Source organism: Solanum pennellii, chromosome 12 (assembly GCF_001406875.1).
Source record: "Solanum pennellii chromosome 12, SPENNV200".
Taxonomy (NCBI): Eukaryota; Viridiplantae; Streptophyta; class Magnoliopsida; order Solanales; family Solanaceae; genus Solanum; species Solanum pennellii.
This window is the reverse complement of record NC_028648.1, coordinates 49,061,264-49,070,398: the sequence shown is the minus strand read 5'-3', so window position 1 is coordinate 49,070,398 and position 9,135 is coordinate 49,061,264. Positions and strand designations below refer to the sequence as shown.

The 9,135-nt window shown below is 32.6% G+C and overlaps 1 protein-coding gene across 2 annotated transcripts in view; it reads left to right on the top strand.

Annotated features, from left to right (window-relative positions):
- The window catches only part of LOC107005645 (squamosa promoter-binding-like protein 6), a 4,428-nt gene extending 3,728 nt beyond the window's left edge, over positions 1-700 (top strand). Inside the window, exon 4 of one of the 2 annotated variants that reach the window (XM_015204288.2) lies at positions 434-700. The gene's annotated coding sequence lies outside the window, so the exon portion shown is untranslated. The remainder of the gene's footprint in view (positions 1-433) is intronic. The other variant, XM_015204286.2, reaches the window with a different exon arrangement.
- The last annotated feature ends 8,435 nt before the right edge of the window (positions 701-9,135 follow it).

The window sequence follows — 9,135 nt, the reverse complement described above, 5'->3', positions numbered from 1 at the left end:
GGGGGGGGGGGGGGGGAGACAGAATGTTCTGATAACAAATTACATGGGCAATAGATCTTCAGGATATGATGTGATTTTAAAGCAATAAATCTTCTTTGCATGAACAACATACTCAATGTAATATCACAACTGGGGTCTGCGGGAGAGTGGGTGTACACAGACCTTATCCCTATCTTTGTAAGGTATGTTGGTATATATCTATGTCTACTAATTGCCATTTGTTCCTTGGGTATTTCATATTACGCAAACTCTCTCCTTGCAAATTAGTACTTCGTATGTCTAAGATCTTCCTCAAAATCTGTCATCTATGTGAAGACCTAGATTAGCTTGCTATAAACATCTCTACCTAATCATGTATTCTAGTTCATCTTACACTCGTCCTCCGTTTGCTACAGTGCTTTTATCAGATTGTAACAGATTTGTTTGATAAAAGTTGATATTTGCAGATACAACTGTATGTATGGACTATAGTTCATATTGAAGTCTCTGCTGACATGCATTTCCAGCTAAGAGAAGTTGAATTTGTAGGAAGGACACGTTAAAAACCTTTACTCCTATTGATTGTTTTTTCTTCATGTGTTGTTGACAACAAGTACTCTCGTTCAATAATGAGTAATGTGTTTCTTTGTTGGGATGAATAGTGAAAATAATCATTTGTTGTTAAGTTAGATTTATTTATGTATATGAGACCATTCACCCATTGTTGTCTACCTTATTATTTTGTCATGGACTAGTTGATCACAATATTTCATAAACAAGCTAGTAAGTAAATGTGTTTATTCATTTCAAACAAACATATGAATGTGTTGTTGGGCCAAAGTAGCCCTAAGATTTGCTTATATAGTGCGATATTGTTTGTTTTGGGTCAAACATGCATGCTTTTCTCAAAAGAATCTTAGACCTTACATGTAGGTTTTTTTGTTTTATTTTTGATGAGGGAATTACTTCACACACCTGAAAATCTCCTCCTTTGAACCAAATTTTACATCTCATCTTCATTTATAGGCTAATTTGGAGATTAATTGTGCACCCACAACATCTTCAGAGTATTTATGGCCAATAGAGTACGTCGCTATTTTGTTGTGTAAGCGCTTTCAAAATTTGTAACAGATATAATTGAACGAAGGACGATGCCTCCACCTACACGCACTGCATTTGCTGATTTCGATTTTTTTGGGAAGGAGAGGAGTGCCTATGCTGATGAGTTCTGCTGTATATATATTGTTGTATCGCTCGATTTCTGCTTAATTGAAATTCGGAATTGGGCTGAGATTAGAACTGATTTGGGCTAAAAAAAAAATGGAGGTTAGGAATTCAATTTACAAAATGGCCATATACATTGCAAACTTGGCCAATTGAATTAAATTTAATTTAGTTGGTGAGTTCATCTAAATATTAAATATGACAGATTAATTAATAAAATTCTTAATTTTAATAAAATAAAATATAAAATAATTAACTTAATTATAAATTAATTAACTCAAAATATAAACTATTGATTTAACACTAGTCTAGAGAGAGCAGTATTTAAGAAGTACGATATACTATAGTCAAACATAGCATTGTAACATGATTTGTTGACTCATTCATTTGATAATATATGAGAAGATAATTTTTTTTTAGTGATCGAGCATAGCATTGTAACTTGCTCATAAAATATTTCAAGACGTGCATCTAAGTAAATTGTTAGCTCACCATTTTATATGTTAGACTAATTGAGAAGCTAATAATTTAGTGGCTCCTTTTCGTGTTTCGACTAAGCAGAAAAACAATATAGATAGCTGGCATGTCTCTAAGTTTTATTTAATAAATGGATCAACACAAATTGCATAAGACAAGTAGTTTGATATGACTAGAAATCAGGCATATCCAACTTGTATTTTTTTCTTCTTTGGTAGGGCTTGGATGTCATGACTAGTAGACAACCATTATAGGAATTGATAATGCTCAATGATGAACAAGCTGGATGGAAGGAATGTTGTGTTGTACTAAATGCTAATAATAATGAAGACGAAGGGATTTACATTTTTTGTTCCGCAAATCTAAATAACGAGGTTGAAGACTTCTCACCACCAGAAGATGAGCCCTAGTGAAGACTTCTCACAACTAGACGATGAGTCCTGATGAAGACTTCTCACCACCAGAAAATGAGATCCGGTGAACGCCGATAAACCAACAACTCAGAAACAACAAAAGAAGAGGATGTTTTCCTCTAAAAAATTCTTAAACTTGAAATGCTCTTTTAGATATCCAAGACCCCTATTTCTCGATGAAGAATTCTATATTTTTTTATTGTCCAAATCCCTCCTTAACAGTGAAGACACCAAGGAGGGGGTAATTAGGTCATATACTTTCACGATTGAACCAAACATAAATTTTTGCTCAACTTTCAAATGAAATGGATAATTATGACATTATGATGGAATCATTGATGCAGTGAACAATACTTACTTATTCAATTTTTAAAAATTCAAAGGGGAAAATCAAGTGCTTGACCAAAATGGATTGATTCAGAACAAAAAAAGGATATTTAAAGAGAGAAGTAAACGAAGATCATGAATTATACACCAGTAAAAATAAAATTTCTTAGGAGACAAATTTAAAATCAAAAAATGTTATTATGACCAGTTAATGTCAAACCATAATACTTGTCATACTGAACGCACTTAAAGATAAACATAAATAGTGTATAGATTATTCATCCTATTTTGAACAAACTAAACTCAAATGAAATAATGAAACAGTGAGAATAGATCAAAACTTCAAAGAAACAGAACATCTCCTCCAAAAACTTTCCATTAACACCATTTTCTTTCTATATTTAAGACATAAAGATTTTAGTGTCAAATCAACATGGAACGAACTACATAAAAATACATTGAACATGAGAATGATATGTATAGATTCTATATTTGGATAACTGATCATGTCATTTAAATATCTTTCTCTATGTGAAGAGCATGAAAATTTAAGATTTCAATTGACGATAAAATAAGTTGTTATTAAAGTGTTGGTGTTGCATAGTCAAATTAGGTTTTTATGAAATTGCCAGCAGCTTGTAGACAAGGTACCAAAAGAGAAAAGTTTGAAAATAAAAATTGTCTCTCTTGAACACAGATTCATCAATATACAAGAAGAAGGGTTTGAAGCAAAGCAAAATTATTGTATGTTTCATTACTAATTCTAATTAAGTAGTAAGAAGAGAGAGCTAACCATCATGAATGATAAACCACATTTCTCATTCCTGCTAGTTGATTTCGAGATTACATATAAATTATTCAATCAATAACCTAAACCCCCAACCCTAAGTCAGAAAAAAATGAAAAAAAAATACATGAATACGAGCAGTGGCACACGAAAATGGATTCACAAAACATAACAGTGTCTCTCCTCATCATTCTCGCCACCGTCATATTCACCATTGTCTTGTTGCAGACCCACAAAAAAAACTTGATTTCTTTTATGGAAGAAGAAGTAAAATTGAGAGGGAAATTAAGAAATTCACTATTTAGAGATTTAAGACCCATATTCATCGCCTTATTGTAGTGCTACTAAGTAATGTTATTAAAGAGAGAATGAGAGAATGGTGGCGAAGAAGAGAAAAGAGTCATTTGGGATGAAAACTAAAATATCAAATAATAAGGTGGAATGATCTAAGAGACCCATGTACTTAACTTTATTTGTCAATTGAACCCTCATACTCATTACTTTGTCAACTAGACCTTTAAATCCATCAGAACACAACATTTTAAGCCCTTTTCTCCTCCGGTTAGTGTGTGTAATCGACATAATTACACGTGGAATTCCACCTATTTTTAGTGCCACGTACGAAATTTACTGCTAAAAAATAAAAAATCAGATATATCTAATTTTTGATTTCTTAAACTTTTCAAATGATCATCTTCTTCATATTTGGTCACAATAGAGCACTAAATTTATAGCCTTTAGATCAAATTCTTCTCGAATTAACTTGTATATTCAACTACAAGTTTACCAATACAAACTCCATGAACCCCAGTCATAATTTTTAATTAATTTTACAATTCAGAAGACTCATGTATTATATTTTTAGATTTTTAAAGCTTATCAATGGAGTTTTAAAATCTTCAATAGTCACTATAATCATTCACATTATCCACATCTCCTAGTTGAAACCATCTAATAAAATAATGATACTAAAATATTTCATACCTAAAAACGAAAATGTTAGAAAAAGTTGAGGCTACTGGTTTGTATGAAAAAAGAAGAGGCAGAGAAGAGTGAATTTTGGGCTGGAGAAAGAAGGATGGGCTGGGTTGTGGTGAGGGTTAGAGGAGAGAGGGTTGGTGGAGAAGAAGAAAGTTGTCGGTGGGTGAAGGAGGGTCGAAGAAGATGGATCATATTTTTAGTTTTGTTAAATTGATTTTTTTAAAAGTAAAATAATATTTTAACTCGCTTTCAAGCGCGTGTAATCACACATATTTCCAACTCACCAGTATTAATGTCACATAAGCTCGGTCAATGTCAGACGGATTTAAAATATTGAGCTTTGATGAGTTTAAAGGTTTGGTTGGTAAAGTGATGAGTAGTAGGGTTCAACTGATAAACAGAGCCAAGTACAAGGGTCTCTCGGGTCATTCTGCCAAACAATAAAAAAAATTAATGATGTGGCGTTCTTTATGGGGTCTAGCGATGACCGACATAAATAAAAGAGTTGTTATTTTATTGACACGTGACATTCTTTTGTAGGGTTCTTATTATGGACCTTCAGAGGATGTGATGTATATTCAAGTTTAAAAATAAAAGAGGTTAGATTTCAAATTAAGACATGGTCAAATCAATATCAATTATGGTCAATTCTCATTAAGAACGTAACCAAATTTACTAAATTAGGCTAGGATTCAAATAAGATTGATTAACAAGCTTTTCAATATAAACGAAATAAAATACAAACCTTAAAAACGAAAACTTTTAGAAGAAGTTGAGGCTACTGGTTTGTATGAAAAAAGAAGAGGCAGAGAATAGTGAATTTTGGGCTGGAGAAAGAAGGATGGGTTGGGTTTTGGTGAGGGTTAGAGGAGAGAGGGTTGGTGGAGAAGAAGAAAGTTGTTGGTGGGTGAAGGATGGTCGAAGAAGATGGATCATATTTTTTTAGTTTTGTTAAATTGATTTTTTAAAGGTAAAATATTGTTTTAACTCGCTTTCAAGCGCGTGTAATCACATATTTTCAACTCACCAGTATTAATGTCACATAAGCTCGGTCAATAGTCAGATGGATTTAAAATATTGAGTTTTGATGAGTTTAAGGGTTTGGTTGGTAAAGTTACGAGTAGTAGAGTTCAATTGACAAACGGAGCCAACTACAATTGTGTCTCAGGTCATTCTGTCAAACAATAATAAAAAAATTGATGATGTGGCGTTCTTTATGGGGTCTAGCGATGATAGACATAAATAAAAGAGTTGTTATTTTATTGACACGTGACATTCTTTTGTAGGGTTCTTATTGTGGACCTTAAGAGGATGTGATGTATATTCAAGGTTTACAATAAAAGAGGTTAGATTTCAAATTAAGACATGATCAGATCAGTTTCAATTATGGTCAATTCTCATCAAGAACGTAACCAAATTTACTAAATTAGGCTAGGATTTAAAGAAAACTGATTAACAAGCTTCTTAATATAAACGAAATAAAATATAAACCTTAAAAACGAAAATTTTAGAAGAAGTTGAGGCTACTGGTTTGTATGAAAAAAAGAAAAGGCAGAGAAGAGTGAATTTTGGGTTGGAGAAATAAGGATGGGCTGGGTTGTTGTGAGGGTTAGAGGAGAGAGGGCTGGTGGAGAAGAAGAAAGTTGAGGGTGGATGAAGGAGGGTCGAAGAAGAAGGATCATATTTTTTAGGACGGAATGGTCTGGTGGACACTTGTACTTGTATGAGTTTGTATTGTGAATCCTTCTACTTAACAATTTATCAACTAAACCCTTAAACTCAATAAAATACCATATATCAAACCCCTCTCACCATTGACCAGGCTTATATGACATTAAAATGGTTGAGTTGGCATTAGAGAGTGGCTACACGTGTGGGAAGGCGAATGAACTACATTTTAAATTTAAAAAATATTTTAAAGTAAAATATTCAATTGAAAAAATTAAAAACTAAAATAATAAATTTTTAAAAAAAATGAACTTTAGAAAAAGTCATCCTCTTCCTTCAACTCCAGCCGCCATCCCTGTTCTTGCCCCCATCCATTTTTTCCTTCTTCTATACACTTCTTATCAACTTTAGCAGGATATTGACACCTCATTGTCATCACATACAAGTTGTTTGTCATTACTGAAGGGAGAAAGCGACGATTTTATGGTGATGCTCTTCGCCTCGTCGGAGTCTACTAATTCAAAGTGGATTAAGAAAGAGGCGACACTGATCATTTTTCACTAGATCGGGAGGCGGCGAGGGGGTTTATTGGTACGGCGGAGAGAACGAAGAAGAGAGACGGCCCATGGTGGCTCGCAGGGGTCGCCGGTTACTAATTTTGTGGAGGTTGGAGAAAGAGGAAAGGAAAATAAAGAGGTTGGCAATGGAGATGGAGACCTGCAGGTCTTGCTGGCAAGAAAAGTGGTGGCGGCGACGACTTCGCCAGTGAATTTAGATGTACAATGTTAAAGAGGTGTGGAGTCCCAAAATTTAATAAATTTAAAATTTATTATTTTATGTTTTATTTAATAAAACTTTGTTTCATAATTTTTAAAAATAAATAATAAAGATAATTATGACATGTAATTAATTTATGTGACATGGATATGACATGTCATCTATTCAAGGCGAGTGAATTACACACACGACGAGAGGGGTTTGAAAATACTCGTTTGATTGAGTTTAAGGGTTTACTTGGTAAATCGTTAAGTAAAAGGGTTTACAACAAAAACACATACAAGTACAAGGGTCTACCAGACCATTTCGCCTATTGATTAGTTTTGTTAAATTGATTTTTTTAAAAGTAAAATATTGTTTTAACTTGCTTTCAAGCGTGTGTAATTGCGCATATTTCCAACTCACCAGTATTAATTTCACATAAGCTCGGTCAATCGTCAGATAGATTTAGAATATTGAGTTTTGATGAATTTAAGGGTTTGCTTGGTAAAGTGATGAGTAGTAGGGTTCAACTGACCAACGGAGCAAAGTACAAGGTTCTCTCAGGTCATTCTGTAAAACAATAATAAAAAAATTGATGATGTGGCGTTCTTTATGGGGTCTAGCGATGATAGACATAAACAAAAGAGTTGTTATTTTATTGACACGTGACATTCTTTTGTAGGATTCTTATTATGGACCTTAAGAGGATGTGATGTATATTCAAGGTTTACAGTAAAAGAGGTAAGATTTCAAATTAAGACATGGTCAGATCAATTTCAATTATGGTCAATTCTCATTAAGAGCGTAATCAAATTTACTAAATTAGGCTAGGATTTAAAGAAGATTGATTAACAAGCTTCTTAATATAAACGAAACAAAATATAAACCTTAAAAACAAAAATTTTAGAAGAAGTTGAGGCTACTGGTTTTTATGAAAAGAGAAGAGGCAGAGAACAGTGAATTTTGGGCTGGAGAAAAGAGGATGGGCTGGGTTGTGGTGAGGGTTAGAGGAGATAGGGCTGGTGGAGAAGAAGAAAGTTGTGGGTGGGTGAAGGAGGGTCGAAGAAGATGGATCATATTTTTTAGTTTTGTTAAGTTGATTTTTTTTTAAAATTAAAATATTATTTTAACTCGCTTTTAAGCGTGTGTAATCACACATATTTCCAACTCATCAGTATTAATGTCACATAAGCTCGGTCAATGGTCAGATGGATTTAAAATATTGAGTTTTGATGAGTTTAAGGGTTTGGTTGGTAAAATGATGAGTAGTAGGGTTCAATTGACAAACGGAGCCAAGTACAAGGGTATCTCAGGTCATTCGGCCAAACAATAATAAAAAATTGATGATGTGGCATTCTTTATGGGGTCTAGCGATGACCGACATAAACAAAAGAGTTGTTATTTTATTGACACGTGACATTCTTTTGTAGGGTTCTTATTATGGACCTTAAGAGGATGTGTTGTATATTCAAGGTTTACAATAAAAGAGGTTGATTTCAAATAAAGACATGGTCAGATCAGTTTCAATTATGGTCAATTCTCATTAAGAACGTAACCAAATTTACGAAATTAGGCTAGGATATAAAGAACATTGATTAACAAGCTTCTTAATCTAAACGAAATAAAATAATTATGAAGTAATTAATTCAAAAATAAATCTATGAATACTAATTTAAGAAAATATTTGAGTGAAACAAAATGTTTTTTAGACGATTTTTGAATATTCATAAAATGTTGTAATTGATAATATACATAATTATATAAAATCATACACATTATTTAAAAATCATAAAAAGTGACAAAACTATTTTAAAATAGCTGGAAAACCATGGTGAATTTTATAAAATCAGTTATTTCAAAGTGTTTGCAATTTAAGAAACTTGATGATTAATCTAGATTGTGGAGGGTCAAATTGGGTGTCGACGATAAGGTACAATTTTCTTTAACTACTTTCAAGCTTCTTGGTTGCCTACTTTTACTTCCAGATTCAAAAACTTTCTTAATAATAAAAAAAGTATTGCTAATGTGCCTTATTAGAATCAAGTTTCACTTCATATCTTAACATAATTATTTGAGATAAGTATTGAAAACACCCCTAAAATTGACCTGAATTATTACTTTAGGTCTTCAACTACTGACAGTCTTAAAAATACTCATCTACTTGATTAGATGAATTTAAAACACACTTTTATGCCACATATGCATATATATGAAATTTTTTTGTTGGCGTGCACACATAGACATATGTAACAAAAAAATATTTGAAGAACATTTAAATAATTAAATGTTAAGAATTTAGCAATTTAAGAAAATAAAAATATTTCTTTCTTTTTTTAAATTTATTTTTTCTTATCACCCCACACCATCCTTTATCCAATAGCCCTAGCCTCACACCTCACTACCCACTCATCCCAAAAATAAAATCTTTTATTTCTTTCGAAGGAGAGAGGGATGAAATAAGAAAAAATATATATATTATCTTAAAAGCAAAAAATGGAGGGGGAGAGGGGAAGAGGGGGG